The sequence below is a fragment of the Balaenoptera borealis genome, assembly GCF_965194805.1.
Source record: "Balaenoptera borealis genome assembly, chromosome: 18".
Classification (NCBI taxonomy): Eukaryota; Metazoa; Chordata; class Mammalia; order Artiodactyla; family Balaenopteridae; genus Balaenoptera; species Balaenoptera borealis.
In genome coordinates, this window is record NC_138877.1 from 39,077,529 (window position 1) to 39,101,339 (window position 23,811).

Sequence of the window (23,811 nt, forward strand, 5' to 3'; positions counted from 1 at the left end):
TGATGTAACAAAGTAGTATTACCTTGTAGCAAATTAGTGTCTGATACTAGTTGATAGAAAGAGATAAGCATAATAAATAAGCAAATGATTTAATCACTTACTTGTTTTTCTATATTTTACTGAAGAACGCTCTCACACTGGGCTTTTCAAGAGAAAAGATTAACCAAATTATTCTTAAATATGTGAATGTCAAGACTGATTTGACGAGGAAGAGTTGTAGTGGCCAATAGTGGGTATTTCAATGGGCAACAGTGATATATAATTGCTTAAGACATAGTTTGTGGAGACAAATGCCATGACTTTGATCATTTATTTACTGATTAAAAGGATAATGTTAGTGGTAATGTGTGACTGAAGATTCCAGAACTCAACAGGATAACTGATAAGCTGATAGGCCTAGTGCACATGAATGAAGATCTAATAGTAGGTCTTCAGCTACAGCAATAATATGTCACAGCAAGATGCCTGATTTGGTCTCTACTTTGCTATGTATGTAAGGATATTAATGTGAAGAAGAAAGAAGTTCAATGCCCCTGTCTTTTATAGAGATCTAGTGACAAGGAATACAGAAACAACAAAAGTGACAAATGCAGGATATTAGCCTTGAAGCGAGGCAAGTCTCTGCAACTTCCCAACTGTTCTTAAAGGTTTAAGAAAGTGTTGATAAAGAAAATTCCATCTCAATGCTCACCTTTCCTCTATCCTTAGTGAAAGAGAAGAGTAGCTAGAATCTGCAGGGTCAATTATTTTGACCCAGAAAAAAGAGACTTCTGGATTTTTAAATAACAATAAATATTATAAAGAAAAAATTACACAAGTTGTTCACTGATAAGTGTAGTACAGAGTTTGTAAACCTGTAAAATGCTAGGCTTTCCACACCTGTGCAATGGAATGATCCCAAATTATTACTGATTTGTAGCAGCTGCAAAAAATCACCACTGCCAGGAGATAAACTTGTTGTCAGGAAAAAAACCTTCTGCCAAACATCCTGTCTAAAAAAAGGTATTAGATGATTTTTACAGTTGCCTACACTACTAAATCCAGCACTAAAAATCTGCTTTCCAATTTTTACTATAATAGTCCAGAATATTTTGAATCTTCAGGACTTCCATTAGTGAGTTGTCTTCTATAGACTATTTGTTGATTCTAAAGGATAAAAATTAACACATTTTTGGAGTTGTACAGCTTTGTAATATGTTACCAAACATGTCCACAGGCAGATTGTTTGGTTTTTCTTCTCTTATCTCTCCAACAAGCATATAAGATTTAGAGTTAAATTGATGTCATTATTTTTAAAATTTCAAAAGACTTTTAAGTGCCTTAGAATCAGGAATATAAATGAGTATGTGATAGATAAGAGGGGATCTCTAAAAACTGAAGAATTCTTTAGTATAGTAGAAAGAACACTCTATATGGTGTCAGATCACATGGGTTCAAGATTTATCTCTGCCATTTAATAGCCTTATCAAAACCAAATCACTTAAACTCTGTGCTTCAACTACACCATTAACAATTTGAGAAAAATAATAAATTTCTTAGCTATTTTAAAATGTTGTAGGCTTTAAATAAACAAGAAAGTGATGGGGAAAAGCTCATTCTGTTCTCATCTGGCAAAAGTCAAAGAAATTTTGATAAGTAATTCAAGTTTTTAAAGAAAATAAAATCTTACATATCATTTGAGTCTATGTTGCCTGTCTTTTTCACAATTCATATTCAAATTGTCAGAAAATCATGCTACTGATACCTTCAAATAACTTCCTGCCTTGCAAGGCTACTTCCCTGATAAATGCAATGCACAGTTTGTGAATATTTATGTACAAACTAGTCCAAGCCAAAATGATTTCTCACCTGTAATACTGCAATGGACTCGTAAAAGCACCCTCCACTTTTATACATGTATCCTGCCTAAGATGCATCATAAACAGGGTAGCAACCTAATTTAGATCTTGTCAGTGGTCTGCTCAAAACCCTGCATTGCTTAACCATTTACTCCGAGTAAAAGCAAAGATCTTTAATTGTCCCCAGGTTACATCCTTGACTTCGTTTTCTTCTACTCTTCCCCTTGTTCTCTGCATTCCAGCCTGTAGAACCTCTTTGCTGATCTTGAAATACACCAGACTGGATCTCAACTATGGGTCTCTGCTCTTGTTATTCCCTCTGCCTGGAACATTTTTCCCTTGGAAATCTATATAAATTACCCCCTCACCTCCTTAAAACCTTTGCTCAAATAAAACCTTTCCACTTAAGCCTACCCCAACAGTCCTTTAAAGCCTTCAATTTATTTTCTTGCCCCCATCCCTCACATATATTTTATTTTTATTTTGTTACAGATGACATTTATCTATTTATTGTGTTTGTAGTTTATTGCCTGTCATGCACATTAGTATGTCAGTTCTATTAGCGCATAGATCTTAGTCTGTTTTGTTTGTTGATATAATCCAAATGATTGCTGATGTGTTTAAAAAATGAAGTAATTAAAAGACAATATTTTTATTCTTAGCATATTATTTTGTTTACTTGTTTGATGAATAATTTTCACAGATATTTTTATTAATTTCAGAAAAGCACAAATACAACCTTAATAAGGTATAGATTCTTATCTCAAAATCAATTTAGGTAATATTTATAGAAATATGTTCCCAGAATACCTGTTTAGCTTAATGGTACTTATAAGAAATGCAGATACCTAGAGCACATTCAGTCCTACCAATTCTCTGGGCATTAAAGCTCTGGAATTTGCATTTAAAAAAAATTTTTTTTTTTTTTGTATAGGTTTTTCACTTCCTTGGTTAAATTTATTCTGAGGTATTTTATTCTTTTTTATGCAACTGTTAATAAGATTGTTTTCTTCATTTCTCCTTCTGACAGTTCATTATTAGGGTATAGAAATGCAACAAATTTCTTTTTTTTTTAATTTTTAAATTTAATATTATTTATTTTTTTATACAGCAGGTTCTTATTAGTCATCAATTTTATACACATCAGTGTATACATGTCAATCCCAATTGCCCAGTTCATCACACCCTCCCCCCACCCTTCCGCCGCTTTCCCCGCTTGGTGTCCATACGTTTGTTCTCTATATCTATGGCTCAATTTCTACCCTGCAAACCAGTTAATCTGTACCATTTTCCCAGGTTCCACATATATGTGTTAATATACAATATTTATTTTTTCTCTTTCTGACTTACTTCACTCTGTATGACAGTCTCTAGATCCATCAACACCTCAACAAATGACCCAATTTCATTCCTTTTTATGGCTGAGTAATATTCCATCGTATATATGTACCACTACTTCTTTATCCATTCATCTGGCAGTGGGCATTTAGGTTGCTTCCATGACCTGGCTATTGTAAACAGTGCTGCAATGAACATTGGGGTGCATGTGTATTTTTGAATTATAGTTTTCTCCGGGTATATGCCCAGTAGTGGGATTTCTGGATCATATGGTAATTCTATTTTTAGTTTTTTAAGGAACCTCCATACTGTTCTCCATAGTGGCTGTATCAATTTACATTCCCACCAACAATGGAAGAGGGTTCCTTTTTCTCCACACCCTCTCCATCATTTGCTGTTTGTAGATTTTCTTATGATGCCCATTCTAACTGGTGTGAGGTGATACCTCATTGTAGTTTAGATTTGCATTTCTCTAATAATTAGGGATGTTGAGCAGCTTTTCATGTGCTTCTTGGCCCTTTGTATGTCTTCTTTGGAAAAATGTCTATTTAGGTCTTCTGCCTATTTTTGGATTGGGTTGTTTGTTTTTTTAATATTGAGCTGCATGAACTGTTTATATATTTTGGAGATTAATCCTTTGTCCGTTGATTCGTTTGCAAATATTTTCTCCCATTCTGAGGGTTGTCTTTTCATCTTGTTTATGGTTTCCTTTGCTGTGCAAAAGCTTTGAAGTTTCATTAGGTCCCATTTGTTTATTTTTGTTTTTATTTCCATTACTCTAGGAGATGGATCAAAAAAGATCTTGCTGTGATTTATGTCAAAGAGTGTTCTTCTTATGTTTTCCTCTAAGAGTTTGATAGTGTCTGGCCTTACATTTAGGTCTTTAATTCATTTTGAGTTTATTTTTGTGTATGGTGTTAGGGAGTGTTCTAATTTCATTCTTTTACATGTAGCTGTCCAATTTTCCCAACACCATTTATTGAAGAGACTGTCTTTTTTCCATTGTATGTTTTTGCCTCCTTTGTCATAGATTAGTTGACCATAGGTGTGTGGGTTTATCTCTGGCTTTCTATCTTGTTCCATTGATCTATGTTTCTGTTTTTGTGCCAGTACCATATTGTCTTGATTACTGTAGCTTTGTAGTATAGTCTGAAGTCAGGGAGTCTGATTCCTCCAGCTCTGTTTTTTTCCCTCAAGACTACTTTGGCTATTCGGGGTCTTTTGTGTCTCCATACAAATTTTAAGACTTTTTGTTCTAGTTCTGTAAAAAATGCCATTAGTAATTTCATAGGGATTGCATCGAATCTGTAGATTGCTTTGGGTAGTAGAGTCATTTTCACAATGTTGATTCTTCCAATCCAAGAACATGGTATATCTCTCCATCTGTTGGTATCATCTTTAATTTCTTTCATCTGTGTATTATAGTTTTCTGCATACAGGTCTTTTCTCTCCCTAGGTAGTTTTATTCCTAGGCATTTTATTCTCTTTGTTGCAATGATAAATGGGAATGTTTCCTTATTTTCTCTTTCAGATTTTTCATCATTAGTATGTAGGAATGCAAGAGATTTCTGTGCATTAATCTTGTATCCTGCTACTTTACCAAATTCATTGATTAACTCTAGTAGTTTCCTGGTGGCATCTTTAGGATTCTCTATGTATAGTATCATGTCATCTGCAAACAGTGCCAGTTATACTTCTTCGTTTCCAATTTGTATTCCTTTTATTTCTTTTTGTTCTCTGATTGCTGTGGCTAGGACTTCCAAAACTATGTTGAATAATAATGGTGAGAGTGGACATCCTTGTCTTCTTCCTGATCTTAGAGGAAATGCTTTCAGTTTTTCACCATTGAGAATGATGTTTGCTGTGGGTTTGTCCACAGGCTACAGGATTGTAGTTCTTCTTTCTTCTGCTGTCTGCCCTCTGTTGGATGAGGCTATCTCTAACCATTTTTTCAAGGAGTATATTGTGCATCAAATTTTGAGACTCCAAGAACTAATGTGATAGCTTTCAAACAAATATTTACCTCATAGAAATATATTTTAAAATATAGCCTGGTTTGCAGTATGCTATGTGTACATAGAATAATCACCAAGAGGGGCATAATCTCTGCAATAAAAGAAAATTCAAATTTACAAAGATTGAAATATTAAAAAGTTATCTGATCAGAACATTATGAAGTTAGGAATAAATAGCAATAGAATATCTAGAAATCCTCACATTTGTAGAAATTTAAAAATACCTTCTAATATATAAAAATACCTTTAGGCCAAAAATAAATCATGAGAGAAATTAGCAAAATATATCAAATTGAATAACAATAAAAATGTAGCATATTAAAATTTGTGAGAAACAGCTTAATGACTGTCAAGAAGAAAACTTATAGCTTTGAGTGCTTATGTTAGAAAACAGAAAGACTTAAATTTAATTATCTAAACTACCTTAAGAAACTAGACTTTTAAAAAAAAGTACAGTTACCATCGAAGTAGTAGAAGAAAATATAGAAAAAGATAAAAGCAGAAATGAATAAAATAGAAAATAATCAACAGAATTACCCACTAAAATTGTTTCTTTGTAAAGATTACTAAGTTGATAAACCCTTAGCAAAACTTATCAAAAAATAAGAGAAAACACAAATTATTGATAAACACAATTTTTGAAGGTTATCACCCATCTCCCCAAGTTGTTAAAAGGATAATAAGGGAATAATATGAATAGACCTATACCAATCATTTCGACAATTTACATAAAATGGACATTAAAACAAACAAACAATAACAATAAAACCCTTCACTTGCCAAAGCAGACACAAGACAAAGTAGAATTTCCAAATGCCCAATCATAAGTAAACAAATAAACTAAAATTTTAATCAAAACCTTCCCAAAAAGAAAATTTCAGGTTCTTGTGGCTAAATTAGTCAATTTTTCAAACATTTATTAAAAAAAATAATCGAACACAAATTTCTTTAGAAAAATGAAGGGAAAACATTTCCTAGTATATCCACAATAGCAAAACATGACAAATTAATTATAGGAAATAGGAAACTGCACACCAATATTCTTGATAAACCTCAATACAATACTAGCAAATCTAACCCAGTAATATAGAAAGAGTATAAATACATTATGATAAAATAGAGTTTATCTTAGGAACACTAGTTTGGTTTAAAACACTAGAATATCAGTCAATATAATTCACCATATTCACTGAATAAAAAAGAAAATGTATACAATCAACTCTACTGATGCAAATCAAACATTCAGAAGGAGAGATTTTTTTAAGAAATAGAAGATTTTTTAGGAATTAGAACTATAAAATAACTTTTTATTTACACATAAGGGCATCCACAGTGATTATAAACAAAGAAATTTAATTGCAAATTTGGCATGAAAGATAAACTGGAGTAATTGAGAAGTGATAAAACAAACGTGTTCATGATGAATTTCCAAATACAGACAATCAAGAGTTTTTCCACAACTCACACTAAAGTCAAGGAGCTACTATTTTGGGGACTTCCTTGGTGCTCCAATGGTTATGACTCAGTGCTTCCACTGCAGGGGGCATGGGTTTGATGTCTGGTCGGCGAACTAAGATCTCACATGCCACGTGGTGCAGCCAAAAAAAAAAAAAAAAGAATAAAGAAACAAACAAAAAGAAAGAATAAAGAAAAAATTTTAAAAATTAAAGGAGGGAACTATTTTTAAGTTAACCTGAATGTTTTGAAGGTATCTTTAAGGCAAAGGGGGAAAAAAAGAGAGAGAGAGAGAGAGAACCAAAGAGAACCACAAATTAATGTGTGTCTTAGAATTTCCTGGGAATGTTTGTTTGTTTGTTTTGGGTTTTGTTTTGTTTTCAATTCTAATCTGCTAATTCTCTGGAAACTAAAAAAATGACATGATTCTTCAAAGAATTAAGATAAGAAGTGACAATTTTGTAGAAATAATTCAAAGAAACTTAGTGTTTAACTTTGTACACCATATTCTTCCTCCAAGTATTATCTTGCCACTTTTCCTGTTCCGTATTCTCTCCTACATTTACCTAAATATATTTAAAGATTCATTAGGAAACTGGAAATTATAGTAAGTCTTTTAAGTTTTAAAATAAGTGATTATGTGACAAAGTGATGTCAGAGAAAAATATTACTGTACATAGTTAAACAAAATAGCAAAGAATTTTCAATTTCTATTTATGAGAAATGAGGTAGCAAAGGGGATTTTAGGCCATATCCATGAGGGTTGAGTAGGAATCCTTCTATTATATACATTCTATTTTTAAAAAGGAGGGTTTTCCATGGGTTTTATGTATTTGGTTTTCTAGTTGTATTTTACTTAAGCAAAATATACCTAATACCTATTTTATCATAGGTAAGTGACACAACCAATCTGTGCCTTGGTTTCTGAATCTGGAAAGAGTGGTAATAACATCACTGAGATGGTATGAAATGTGAGTATGCATATAAAATGTTTGACATGTTATTATACACAAAAAATTTGAGATACTAATATATTTTAAAATTTCAAAACCTCTATTCCCTAGTATATTGCATGAGAAAAATATTTTAGGAAGGAGATAAAATTCTTTTCATATTCTGAAATTAAAGACTTGTATTTGGGCCATTAAAAACACTTGAAGTATTCTAAAATTTTTAGAAGTTTATTTAAATTAAAAATGTATGTATTAAAAAAATGGACTTTCCAGCAACTTGAGTATTGTTAAAGAAATGAATTACAGCAGTCTTAAATGCAGAAAAGGGAATCAAAATAAAGCATAGCATTAGTAAAGTTTACAGGGCAAAACCCAGCAGGACAGATTTTTAGTCCTAATTCTTTTGTAGTCAGTAACACCAAGGAATATAGAGCACTTGATAAATCACAAGGTGTGTAAAATTAATGACTCACAAAAAGGCTTAAAGCTTCAACTCATTTAAAAAAAAATCTGTCATTAACATGAAAAATGCAAGGAAAGTGGATAGCTGGGAATTCAGGAAGACCTTGTTGAATCACTTATTGACAAATAGAAGATAACAAAGTACTTGGCTCATATTGAAATGAATGTAAACAAGCAGGATGCATAACTTGCATTCCAGAGGAAATTAGAAAATCTGCTTACTCTGTTGAGTTGTATTTTTAAAGCCAAGGAAGTGGAATGATTTATTAAAATGGAACTGGGTGAAGGAGACAATAAACAATAAAAGATTTAAAAAGTGAATATAATTATGAGAGATTAATATGGTCATTCCAAATCAATGCTTAGGTTTTTAATTAAAATGGCATAATTTTTAGCAGCTCAGTGGTAGCTTCTATTTTCCTCTAAAATGATAACACCAAATGAGAGAAAGACAAAGACTTAAAATGTCAAAAGCTAAGACTGAGAAAAACCATAGTAGCAGAATATATGAAGCATTAAAATTTATAAGATGTATATGTTATCACAGAGAGCTCTTAAGTTGCTTTTATTTATTTATTTTTAAATTTGTTTTTCTTTCTGCTGTTCTGATTGGACAATTTCCAATCAGATCACTTGTGAGTTCTTCTGTATCACTTTATCTGTAGGGGTAGCAATACTCATATAGAGTATGTTATAGACTTTAAAACAAAAAATAGACTTTAAAACAAAGACTAAAAAGACAAAGAAGAGTATTTTATAATGATAAAGAAATCAATACAAGAAGATATTACCATATATGCATCCAATACAGAAGCATATTAATATATAAAGCAAAGCTAACAGACATAAAAGGAAGAAATTGACAATAAAGCAATAATAGTAGAGAACTTTAACACCCCACCTATATCAATGGACAGATCATCCAGACAGAAAATAAATAAGGCAACAGTGGGCTTAAATGACACGACAGACCAGTTGGACTTAATAGATATCTATAGGACATTATATCCAAAAGTAGCAAAATATACACTCTTTTTAAGTGCACATGGGATGTTCTCAAAAATAGATCACATTCTAGGCCCACAAAGCAAGTCTCAACAAATGTAAGGAGAAAGGAATTATATTTAGCATTTTTCTGAAACTAGAAATGGTATGAAACTAGAAATCAACTACAGAAAGAAAAATATGAAAAGCAGAAACGTGAAGATTAAAAAACATGATACTAAAAAACTAATGGGTCAGTGAAGAAATTAAAGAAGAAATAAAAAAAATCTTACGACAAATGAAAATGAAAACACAACACTCCAAAATCTATGGGATGCAGCAAAATCAGTTCTAAAAGGGAAGTTTATAGCAATACAGGCATACCTCAAGAAACAAGAAAAATCTCAAATAAACAACCCAACCTACCACTTAAGATAATTAGAAAAAAGAACAAGCAAAGGCCAAAGTCAGCAGAAGGAAGGAAATAATAAAGATCAGAGAGGAAATACATAAAATAGAGATCAAAACAAAATAAAAACAGTAGAAAAGATCAAGGAAACCAAGAACTGTTTTTTTGAAATGATGAACAAAACTGATAAACATTTAGCCAGGCTCACCAAGAAGAAAAGAGAGGACCCAAATAAACAAAAAAAGAAATGAAAGCGGAGAAACAACAACCAATACACAGAGATACAACAAATTATAAGGGGATACTACTAAGAGTTACATGCCAATAAATTGGACAACTTAGAAGAAATAGACAAACTTCTAGAAACATACAACCTGCCAAGACTGGATCAAGAAGCAACAGACAATTTGAATGAACTGATCACTAGCAGTGAACTTAAATATGTAATAAAACAACAGCAACAACAACAAACTTCCCAGCAAATAAAATTCAAGGGCCAAATGGCTTTACAGGGGAATTCTACTAAATATAAAAGAAGAACTAATACTTATTATTCTCAAACTTTTCCAAAAATTGAACAGGATGGAACACTCTCAAATTCATTCTACGAGACCACAATTACCCTGATACCAAAACCAGCCAAAGACACTACAAGAAAAAGAAAATTATAGGTCAATATCTTTGATGAATATAGATGCAAAAATCCTCAACAAAGTATTAGCAAACCCAAGCCAACAATACATAAAAAAGATCATATACCATGATCATCTTTCATTTATTCCAGGGTCACAAGAATGGATCAACATTTGCAAATCAATGTGATACACCACGTTAACAAAAGGAAGGAAAATGTCACATGATCATCTCAATAGGCATAGAGAAAACATTTGGCAAAATTCAACATCCATACATGATAAAAGCTATCATCAAAGTTGGTATAGAGGGAACATATCTCAGCACAATAAAACCCATTTCTGACAAACCCACAGTCAACATCATACTGAATGGTGAAAAGCTGAAAGCCTTTCCTTTAAGTTCAGGAACAGGACAAGGATGCCCACTCTCATCCTTTCTACTACACACAGTATTGGAAGACCTAGCCACAGAAATCAGACAAAACAAAGAATTAGAAGCCATCCAAATTGAAAGGAAAGTGGTAAAACTGGCACTATTTGTAGATGAAACAATACTTCAGAAAACACTAAAGTGTACACCAGAAAACTACTAGAACTAATAAATGAATTCAGCAAAGTTGCAGGATACAAGATTAATATACAGAAATCTGTTGTGTTTCTATACAATAAAATATTTTAACATTTTCTTTCCTGATTAATATCAGAAAGAAGAAGCTTTTAAAAATCCCATTTTAAATTACATCAAACAGAATAAAACACCTAGGAATAAACTTAACCATAGAGGTGAAAGACCTATACTATGAAAACTATAAAACATTGATGAAGGAAATTGAAGATGATAAAAATAAATGTAAAGATATTTATATGCTCTTGGATTGGAAGAATTAATATTGTTTAAATGGCCATACTACCCAAAACAATCTACAGATTTAAGGCAATCCCTATCAAGTTATCCATTACATTTTTCACAGAACTAGAGCAAATAATCCTAAAATTCATATGGAACCAGTAATCAACACAGCATAGTACTGGTGCAAAAACAGACACATAGATCAATGGAACAGAATAGAGAGCCCAGAAATAAACCTATGCACCTATGAGCAATTAATCTACAACAAAGGAGGCATAAATATACAAAGGAGAAAAGACAGTCCCTTAAAGAATTAGTGCGGGAAAAGTAGACAGATACATATAAAAGAATGAGATTAGAACATTCCCTCACACCATAAACAAAAATAAACTTAAAATAGATTAAAGACCTAAATGTAAGAAAAGAAACCATAAAATTCCCAGAAGAGGACATAGGCAGAACAGTCTTTGACATAAATCATAGAAATATTTTTTTGGATCAGTCTTCTAAAGCAAAAGAAAAAAAACAAGCAAAAATAAACAAATGGAATGCAATTAAACCTAAAAGCTTTAGCACAGTGAAGGAAACCATTGACAAAGCAATACATAACCTATGGAATGTGAGAAAATATTTGCAAATAATATTTGCAAGGAGTTAATATCCAAAATATATATACAACTCATACAACACAATATCAAAATACAAACAGCCCAATCCAAAAAAAAATAGGCTGAAGACTTGAATAGACATTTTGCCAAAGAAGACATAGAAATTGCTAATAGGCAAAAGAAAATATATTCAACATTGCTAATTATTAGAGAAATACAGATCAAATCAACAAGAAGATATCATCTCACACCTGTCAGAATGGCTATTATCAAAAAGTTTACAAATAACAAATGTTGGAGAGGATTTGGAGAAAAGTGAATATTTTACTGTGTTGGTGGGAATGTAAATTGGTGCAGCCACTATGGGAAATAGTATGGAGGTTCCTTAAAAGAAGTACAAACAGAATTATCATATGATCCAGACATTCAACTCCTGTGTATGTATCCAGAAAAAAATGAAAACATTAATTCAAAAAGATACATGCATCCCAATGTTTGTAGCAATGTTATTTACAATAGTCAAGATATGGAAGCAACCCAAGTGCCCATCAACAGACAAATGAATGAATATGTGGTGTGTGTATGTGTGTATATAGTGGTACATATATTATATACGTGGAATAGTAAGCCATAAAAAATAATGATATTCTTTCACTTGCTGCAATGTGGATGGACCTAAAGAATAGTATGCTTAGTGAAATAAGTGGTGTCTAAGAAATAATACAAATAAATGTATATGCAAAACAGAATAAGACTCACAGATGTAGAAAACAAACTAGTGGTTATCAAAGGGGAGAGGGAATGGGGAAAGGGCAAATTAGGCATATGGGATTAAGAGATGCAAACTACTATATACAGTAGATAAGCAACAAGGATATACTGCATGGCATAGGGAATTATGACCATTATCTTGTAATAACTTTGGAATATAATCTGTAAAAATACTGAATCACTATCCTGTACACCTGAAACTAATATAATATTATAAAACAACTATACATCAAAAAATTATAAGATATACAAACTAAATTTTGAAAAACTTACCTAGGCTTCACTTCATGTAAACAAGACCATGTAAAACAAGGAAACACTTCTCTTCCACTCTACCTCCTCATTGTCTTCCCTTTGACTGAGAGACTCAAACTAGGATGTACAACTACCCTGCCTGAGTAAATAGCAACAAACAATACATATAAACTCAAACAAATTCAAATCCAGTCAGGAATCATTCAGTTCCACAGATATTACATTTGATCTTGTGTATTACTTTTTTCTTGAACTTTACTTTTCTGTCATTCATTTTATGAATGTAGTGGAGAAATACTATATTCAAGGTACTCAGTTCCACATAGTAGGTAGAATGAATCCTAAAATTGGTGCACACTGTATTACAGTTCCTCTACCCCTAATGGTTCCAAAACCTGATTGCATATTAGGATCACCTTCTGAACTCTGAAAGAAAAATCAGATACCCAGCTAATCTGATGTACAGCTAATCAGAACCTTGAGGGTTAAATCATGCATGTTTTTTGTTTTTCATCCTTTCTTCCTTGTGTTTTTTTCTTTCTCTTTTAATGTTCCAGAGATTATGATGTCCAAGAAAGTTTGGAAGCCACTGTTCTAGCCCTCCATTGTACTTAGCATTCTATATGCATGAAACATTCTGGAAGACCTTGTCTTCAATAACTACTTGTTGATTTCTTTCCTATTCTTTATTACTCTATAGCAAAAATGGTACTTAGATTACTGATAAATATGTAAACACAACTAGTCAAAAACCAAAATCATTATCTATGCTGTTCCTCATCTTCTAAACAATTTTTTTCCCTTTTCCTTTTTTTCTGTTTTGAGAAATTTTACTAACTTTTCTCCATCCTCTTTTTTTGGGGAGAAATGTTGGGGAATCCTAGCCTCTTCTTAAATTTAAAGAGTTTTGGTCATTCTCTTTGATAAGTCTGTTATAAATCTGTCAGCTCTTCTTATTTCCAGGACGCTTACTTTTCACCCAATATATTGTGAACATTGCCTAATCGGTTTCCTTGTCTCAAGTTTCCATAGTCCCTTCTTTACCTAAAACTTACAGCAAATGGCTACTAGATGACATTTCTGACATATTACCTTGAATTGATTGCTCTGATATTTAGAATTTTTAAAAACTCCTCATAATCTTCAGGACAAAATTCATCCTTTTTGTTTCCTAAGGTGGGAAGCAACATCAGCTACAGGATTTCTCCTGTCCTAATCAACACTCTAGAAAGTACAAAGACAAGATAGAATTATGGATAAAAGAAATGAACTAAAAAACCCTGAGAAATATTTGGGGAGGCTGAAAGCTAAGGTGAACTGCTAGGGAGCTCTATATCCTTCTGTGGAGAGCTACAGCCTAGTGCTAACCTTCACTAGAGGTTTTAGAGGGAACATAGATGGGAGGGAAGCTTTTAAGGTCTGCTCTTACTTTCTCTCCCGTTGCTATGGAACAAGTACTGCCCCATCTCTGCACTGTTGAGAGCCCAGTGTCACTGAAGTTATTTAAGGTAAGAAAAACTATTGAGGATTTGGTGAAACTGGTGTGGGAAGATCACTTGCTCTCTGGGATTCACTTCTCTACTACTCTCCCTCTCCAACATCTGCCATCCCACCAGTTTGGTTGGTGGATTACAAATTAAGGAAACTACTCTTCCTGTAGCTGCCTGTTTCTAACAGTATAAATCCCTACCTTAAATTATCTGGTGGAATGACTGTGGAGTCATTAGTCCACTACTGGAGTGGACTAGTGGAGTGGTCAGAGCAGTTAAGCTCTTCAGCATTCCTCTCAATTCTCCTTATCAAAGAGACTTATTAAAGAGAATGATCAGAACTCTTTAAATTTAAGAAGAGGCTAGGAGTCCCCAACGTTATGCCTCAAAAAAAGAGGATGAAGAAAAGTTGGTAAAATTTCCCAAAATAGGAAAAACAGAAAAGGGGAAAAAAATTATTCAGAAGATGAGGAACAGCATAGATAATGATTTTGGTTTTTGACTAGTTGTGTTTATATATTATAAGTAATCTAAGACACCTGGAGGATACACACATTGGTCATACCTGAAACATTACTCCAAAAGAAATTAAAAAATCAGAGGTCAAAAGACTAGGTAATGGAAGAGTAAAACCAATCTAAAAGAAAGAGGACATAAACAAAATATATCAACTGCAAAAGAATCAATGATATAAATAAAGCAATAATTTAAAAGAAAGATCATTGATATACTTAACTAAATATGAAAGATATTTACAATATATGAGTAGGAAGTTATTTAAAAAGTAATAATTACAAATATTTGATATGAGAAATAGAAGTAAATACCACAGTATATGTATTAGATGACAGAATGAATAAGTTGTGCAACAGATTAGTTGTTTCAAACTAAGTCATATATCAAATAATTCTACTAGAAGGAAGAAAAAAATGAGTAAGAGTTGGAAACTTAAGATAAAAAAAAATGTTTTCCCCCTCTGATACCAACATGGAATACAAATTATTTTTGAACGCTTGGAGAACTTTTAAAAATAGAACTTCTATCAAGCTACAAAAGTAGTCTCAATTAATTCCAAAAGGTGAATGCCACCAGAATATTTTTCTTACCACAGTGACATAATATTTGATATTATACCAAGGAGAGCTAAACATATTCTTACATGTTTAGTATTAAGTAATATATTACTAAACAAACTTTAGGTTCTAAATAAATTAGAAAATAAGTTATATAACATGTAGAATTAACAGGTAGTGAAAATATTACAATGAAAAAAGCAAAAACAGTTCTTAGAGAGAATTTTATAGCTTTACATGTATTTTTCAGGAAAAGAGTAAAGTAACAAGCAAACTAGTTAAGCAAACAAGCTTAGCATTTACCTCAGGAATTTGGAAAAAGCACAAACAAAAAAGCAAATAAAGGGAATAATAAAACAAAGTGCAAAAATCAGTGAAACAGAGAACATGAGCAGTACTAAAGAACATTTTTTTTTAAAGAACTAATTTTTTTAAGCAATCAATACAGGGCACACAATTTTAGCTAGAAGGATCAAAGAAAGAAGAGTGAAAAAATAAAAATGAACATAATAGAGAATAAAAAATTTTGATTAAGTGCAGATACAAAGAAAATGTAAAATTACCATGTTTTTAAAATAACTATATAGATGAAACAAGATATCGTATAACAAAATTCTAAATTGGTCATATAAAATTTACTGGAAGAAATCTGAATAATAGTAAAGAACACTGTTACATGTTTTTATTATTAACATGTTCTAATAAATTTTTAGTGAATAGTTAATTGCCACCTTATTCAGTTTGTTCCAGAATAAAGAAAAAATGGTGAAAAAGTAAACATTCTTTAAAAGTTTATAACATTAAATGTAAAATCTTAAATTAAGTATTGGCAAATATTAAATAATACATCTTGATTAAGAAGTTTTTTTCTTAAGATGACAAGGAGAGTTAAATCTCCAAAAGTGTATTATTGTATATTTCACCATATTAATATTCAAAGGTATGTTTGCCTCAATTATCAAAAAAAGCGTTTGGAAAATTTAGCACCTATTTATGATTTTTTTTTTAGAAAACTGAAAAGTAGAGTAAGCTCTTAACTTGGTTAATTTTATATATCCCCAAACAATTGACAACTTCATATTTGAAGTTGAGTTATATATTTATTCTTGGGAATAAGACAAAGATCCTCATAAATATCACTACTATTAAATTTAGGACTAAAGATCCTGGCCAATGTTACAAACAAAGAAAAAGAAAAATGTCATGTAAGGATTTAAAAAGAGAAACTCATATTTTCAGATGATAAGATCATATATTGACACTTCAGATAACCTTTGGGATCAACCTGCAAATTATAAGAATTAATAAGTAAGTCTAGGAAAGTTAATGTATATAAGATTTATTTATCAATCTTGTTAGCATATTTCTATATAAACAATAAAATAATAAATGATAGAATATAATAAATATTAAGATTCCTTTCAAATAACAACTAAAACAACAAATTCTTTATAAAATATACAGGAATGAACTTAACCCTAAAGATACAAGCCTTATGTACAGAATTGGAAAACTTTAATAAAATTTTTGGAAGATATTTCATTCTCTTGGATGAGAAGACGATATTATAAAGATGTCAATTATCCCCAGCCCCTAAAATTCCACATCTGTCCCACAAGCAAAATACATTCACTCCATCTCTAGGTCCCCAAAAAGAACCCCATGACAGGATCAGCTCAAGTTCAAATCTTTTCATCTAAATCTAAATCTCATCATCTAAGTTCTATAACCCATTTTGGAGGAGTCTTTCTGTTTAATGCATTCTGGGGCACAATATTTAAAAATCTTTGAACCTGTGTAACTACAGATTTGCCCCTAAATCTTCAACATATATTGGTGTAACAGGTGTGGGATAACAGTAAAAGACATTCTGGTTTAAAAAGTGGGAAGATAGAAGGTAAAAGAGTTACCAGTCCAAAGCAGATTTTGAAATCCAGTCAAGTAAACTCAGCTGGAGTTCCTTCATTAGGATTCAAGGGCTTGGAATAATCTTCCTCTGTGTCTTTTAACTCCATCCTCTTGGCTTTTCTTTTCCCCCTCTGGACTCTTGGCTCCATCTGCTGCATCATTCTTCCTTGTCCATGAATAACAACAACTGTTTGTAACTGAGTAGTTTTATCAGCCTGCTTCCTGCCAGTAGGTTTTAGAAGCCCAACAGCCCCCTTTTATTTTGTACTCTTTTCCCCCCTTTAATTCCAAGCTGGCAGTGTTTCTACTGATGAAAACTTCACAAAATTTTGCAGTTTTTTGTCTAAACTTTACCAAATTCCAATCCATTAAATAAAAGCCACACCCACAAATCTTTTGGGGATAATCCCTTCTTTATCTTGAACTCCTGCTGAGATGGCTGAGGAATAATGACCTTAAGTTTGAGGAGGTCCTCTGGTTGAAATGAGAAGATCTGTGAAACACAGCCTTAATCTCTTGAATGAGCCTTTCTGCCACTGTACAGACTGATCTTATGATCTTTTTGAGTTTTTAGAAAAAGGTTGTACAGTCATACCTTCATTTATTTCCCTATGCCATTTAAAGCAACCACTTAATTTTTGCCATATGGATAGACTGAAAATCTTTTAAATCATCACATGCTGGTTTGCCTTTTGTTTAACAGTTCCTCCTTCTATTTATCTCTATTTTTTCATATTTTATATAAGCAAAAAAAACAAAACAAAACCAAACCAAAACTAGGCCACACCTTTAACGTTTTAGTTAGAAATCTCCTCAGGTCAATATTTATTATAATAATTTATCACATATAAGTTCTGCCTTCCACATAAACATAGTAGAAAATTTCCCCAAGCTTTTTTTTTTACCATGTAACACAGATCCCCTGTCTTCCAGTTTCCAATCCTCACTTCCTTACTTCCTTTTGAGCCCTTGTTAACCATGTCCCTCCAGATTTCTACTAACAGTCTATATCCAGTGATTTAGGATTTCTCAAAGGTGATTTAGTATTTCTTCTTCATGCTTTTCCTGCCCTTCCTTCTGTAAGTTCACTGGTAGTATCTTTAAAATACATACTCCTACTAACAGTTTGTTCAAGACAATCTAGGATTTTCTTATGGTCCTCAAAAATTTTCCATTTCCCACCCACTACCCAATTCCAAAGCCCTACTTACATATTCAAAATCCTCTTTTTAGTATAAAATAACAGAATCATGAGAGGGCTACCTCATCATATTCACAAGTTTTTCCAGGAGATAAGGGGTGAGGTACATTGAAGGTCATCTTAGAATTATGCCTCTACAATTCCTAAAAGGATAATACAGATCTTCTTCAACCTACAGTGTGGTTATATGTCCAAAATCCTATCATAAGTTGAAACTATTGTTTGTCAAAAATGAATTTAATAACCTAATCTGCCAAACATCACTGCCTAGTCTAGACTACTTTAAACATGCTCAGAATATTTGCATTAGCCTACTCTCAGGAAAAATGATCTAATGCAAACCTTATTTTATAATAAAGTGTTGAATATCTCCTGTGATTTATTAAATACTGTACTGAAAGTGAAAAACAGAATGGTTGTAAGTGTGTAGGTTGTTTATCCCCCTGATCGAATGGCTTACTGGAAGCTGTGGCTCACTGCAGCTGCCCAGCTTCATGAGAGAGTATCATTGCTAGCCTGGGAAAAGATCAAAATTTAAAATCGAAAGTACAGTTTCTACTGACTGTGTATCATATTGGTACCAATGTAGTTGAAAAATCTTAAGTCAAAACATTGTAATTCGGGGGGGACAGTCTATAATGAAAACCTATAGCTTTCTACCTCACTTCTTCTTCCAGTACTGCACTCCAAAGCCTTATTTCTTCTTATAAAGTATATTTATTGAGGTTAAAAATTAGAAAATGATTTCTCATTTTACTAAAAACAGCTCTCTTAAGTCTCCTCAACTTATCCTTTCCCATATAATTTTACATATGCAAATACCATTTGCTGTAAATTCAAATATTTTAATATAATTATATTAATATCTTTGTTACCGAACTCAGGTTCAACTGCTGCTGTCTGAAAGCCAATACTTGAAAGACAAGTGTTGGTTGGGAAGAAAAGATTGATCTATTCAGGAGGCCAGCAACCAGGGAAGAAAGTGGACTCATGTCCAAGAAAAAACTCCGAAGATTCTGTTTAACCATGAAAGTTTTTAAAGGGAGAAAGGGTAAGTTAATAGCAGTTAATTATTTGGGGAGGGGTTCAGAGTCTTTGTTATCTTCCATTTTGTGCAGACTTTCTTCTGATTGGTCAATGGTGAGGTAACAGGGCAGTGCTCCAGGACTCCTGTGCTCAGCCTGAGGTTATCATCCTCACCCCTGGATGGGGACCTGTTCCTGCAGAAGAACTCAAAGATATATATAAAATCCCTTGAGGACAAACCAGGACCCTGCTTTATCACTGCACTATTGTTTCTTAATTGCTCCTCCTTTGTTTCTGCAGTCCCTCACTTTTCTGATTAGCAACAGTTTGCATCTGCCCTTTGGAACACAGGGAAGGTCAAAGAGGCTGAAGGAAGCCTATTTCCCACAAACAAGAAATGGGGGACATGGAAAGGATTTGTATCCAGGATGGCCCCACAGCATCCTGCTCGGTTTCATCTTCCCCACTCCAGAGTTTTTAAATGCTTTGCTATTCTCTTGCTCTCAATATCCATTATTATATCCTAATTTTTCCCAAGTGTTTCAGTATATCAGATAGTCTGTTAAGTAACCATCATTTCCAAGATGCTTCTGCTCCAGTATGGCTGGTTGACCTCTAAGGGTTCCTTTGATGCAAAGACAACTTTCTTTCAATACTTTTCTATCCATTATTTATTTTCTTTTATTTTTACTGGGTTGCATGTTTTTTCTTCTTTATTTTGCTTGAGGACATCCTAAGAAGGAATGAATGGGAAATAAATATTTCTAGTGTTCACATTTATGAAAATGTTTTAATTATATCCTCAAAATTCACTTATAGTTTTTCTGGGTGTAGAAATTTAGGATAAAAATTATGACCCCTCAGAATCATTGAAGTTTTATTTTGTTGTTTTCTAATATCTGGTGTTACAATTGCCCAATCTGATGTCATATTTTTCCTTGTTTTATTGAAACTGACCTATTTGTTTCTCTCTGTAAACTTTTGTGTCTATTCTTTATCTCTGGTGTGATAGTTTTGGTGGTTTTTGTTATTTTCTCATTGTACTGAGCACTCTATGGAACTGTTAATTGTCTCTGCTATAATACAAATGAAAAAAGTTTTAGCTGAACTAGGCTATTAGTAGCAAAGCGTTTACATTCAAAAAAATCTTAATTGAGCACTGGGTACTATCTTTAGTACTATCTTTATTCAAGCACTGGGTGCTTAAATGGAGGCAAATAAGTAGGTTCATAAAATGAAAATCTAGAAATTAAAAATGCTTAGAAATTTCCAAAAATAAGGACATCATTTAAGGGTCATTTATAAGAGCAGAATTGAAACAAAAAGTCACACCTTAATCCAGAGTACAAAGAATAATATATTTCATTTAATAGAGAAGAAATTAATAGTTCTTTTTTTTTAATTCCTTTAGTTCCTGAAAAAAGTTAAATTTGTGGAAAAATAGATGAAATTCATAGATACTGGAGAACTATTGAAGTTATGAAGTGGGGTAGTTTATTAGGAAAGATTAGAAAATCTATATCTTGACTAAGAAATAGCCAAGCAGATACTATAGGTGCATTGAGCTGCAGCTGAGCTAAGTAAGAATTGTAAGAAATAAAAACAATTACTTGGGGCTGTTACAAGGAATTATAATTAGTTTTAATGGAATTAAATAAGATATTAATATAAGACTAAATTGGTGATACATTTCAAGATTTGTAACCACTGAGGAATTTTAAATGATGATTGCTTCATTAATAAAGTGTTACTATCCATCTTGATTTTTCAAGTTCTCTCAAGTAAACATGATAAAAATGACTATCCCAAAAGCATGCTGTTTATTCCTCTCAGCTTTTATTCAGCCAGAATTTACAAGGTGTGGGAGACAGGTGGGTAGGGGTGGGGGGAGGTGAGGAAGCAGGAGGTTGAAGGGGAAGGCTTACTTTTATTTACTCTCCAAAGCACACCAATCTTCTTTCTTTATTCCAGCAGATCTTATTCACATTTATAGAGTTTACTCCAGTCAATTAGAATGCAGTTTCTAGAAATCATTGCAGTGGCATTATAAATTTCTACCTTAAAAAATTAAACTTAGTGGTTCTCAGCAGGCCCATAAAGTGACAAAAATAGCTTAAACCAATACAACACAAAAAAATGATTAAATTCACACAAAATGTGTCAGGTCCCAAAAGACAAAATAACTTTCACTTTCTTGGGTGAACCACTCACTACACAAAGAGTTCTTTATAAGAATTTCTTTTATCTCCTTTCCATTGTGTGTAACAACCAGATACTTGTAAAGTACATATGGTGTATGGCTCAATTCACAAACTTGAGAACAAAAGTAGATCCCCTTTTAAGACATAGACAGTTCATTCATTCAGCAAATATGTGCTGAATGAGTACTCTATGCTATGAACTTCTCTGGGTCCTCTAGTGGGGAGACAGAAAATGATCCTCTGGGCAGTGAAACAAGATGCTTGGAAGTTAGTGTTCTGAAGGAAACAAAATAGGATAATGTGTAGCAGGTTGGGAAAGAAGGGGCTTTAGACTACAAATTTTAGAATGTTTAAGTATGGCCTCTCTTAAGTTAAGAAAAAAAGACCTGACTCTTTACTTTTTGTTCTCAGTTAGAGACCTATTATCTAATCTCTTATGATGACATTCTGAGAACAAATTTCACAATTATGCATCTGTTATGACGTATTTTCTGATAGGGTTTAAATTAACTAGTTCACAAACAATTGACAGTTTTTCTATAGTTAATAACGTGATTCTTAATACACTTTAAAAACTTGACTTAAGATCAAATATTGACTGGATAATATCTGTTATATTAGATCTAATATAAAGGTGAAAAAACTGAGACTTGGTTTAAGAACTTGATTACAGCCATCTGACTAGTATGTGGTTCAGCTCCTATTTGAACCCAGGTCAGTCTGTATATGATACCTATGTTCTATCCATAGGAGTTCTATTTTATTTTACTTTTCAGCATGGAACATAGCATTGGATTTTAGTTTGAACTTGGCTGTCATTTACGATGGATTCAGTATCCATTGGGGAAAAAAAGTCAAAAAATGTCATAAGTAACATTTAGGAAAGCAGATTTTGAATACATAATGCCATTTTTTAAGTGATCATAAAATATTTATACTGGTGTTTGAATTAAAATATGAAAATATGTTAATATACAGTAAATTGAATTATAATATTTATATATGTTTAGTTTTTAAAATGATTCTAGGAGAAGAGAATGAGCTGGGGTCAACTTATAAAAGAGTTTAGAAAATATATGGAAAAGGAAATTTATTGATAGTATTGAATGGCTTAGCAATATTTCTGTCTTGGGTTGAATCACAGGAAATCTTTATGAGTTCTGCATTAGACACCTGGAAGCCAAGTAAAAGCATGAAAGCAGTTTCTTTGGAAAATAGCAGGTATGTGTCCCAAAAGCTGAGATGATCATTAGGGCAGACTAAGTAAACTTGGACTAAAGCATTTTACTGGCTTTGGTGTAATATGAAATGTATTGAAAATTAACCTTCTAATTATCCAGTTTTGTTTTGAAGCTAATGATAGATAGATAATAATAGATAGATATCATTACAAATAAAAGTAACTATATGTCATATATGTAATTGTTTCTCTACTAATTAATTTTACTAAATATATATGCAAGTGATTATTAAATACAAATGTTAATTTATTCTAAATGAGTAAACCATTATTAGCATTTGTGTTAATTGCCATTGTGTTAATTGACATTATGTTAATTGGCATTCAATGAAGTGATGATGTCAAATTTAATAGCTTTATTAATTAGGATCTAAACACTCTTGATAATTTAAGATGCAAGAACACTCTTTCTCTACTTCTATGAAATGGTCTGGCAAGTTATTATACAGAGAAAAACTGATTTTTTCATAAATGAAATGCTTGAATTTGCATAAAAATATTACCCTGTGAGTCGCTACTTAAAGCATTCCAGATCATTTGACAGAAAATATTTATGGTACCTAATAAGTACCAACAGGTGGACCTCACATAATCCATACTTAGATGTGGAGGAAACGTGTTCTTCCAGAGCCAATTGCACCTACACAGCACTGGAGTTCTGCATATTGGTTCACAGAATGCAAAGTTTGTGATGATGACATAAGGAATTGAAGAGGGAGAGAACATGATATCTTGAAATTGTAAAATAGAAAAAGGACTAAGGAAAATGAAGATGAAAACATAAAATTTGAGCAAATACATTCCAATGATGTTTGTGTTAAAGCTGAAATTAATTTAAACAATCTTTTCAAAAACAATTCTTTTATGCTCCCATTTAATAAATTCATTTTAGAAGCCCTTTCCCCTTTAACTATATACTGTGTGGAGGAAGGCAGGCTTCTGAATTTCCTGTTTCTTCATAAATAACCCCAGTAACTTCATCCTATTCTCAGAATAGAGAAACTATTCTCAGTTATCCACTGTTTTCTTAACTCTAGGCAGACAAAAATTCTTGTCTTCTCTGGAGACTCTTCAGGTGAGAACTGGTTTTAATCCAACA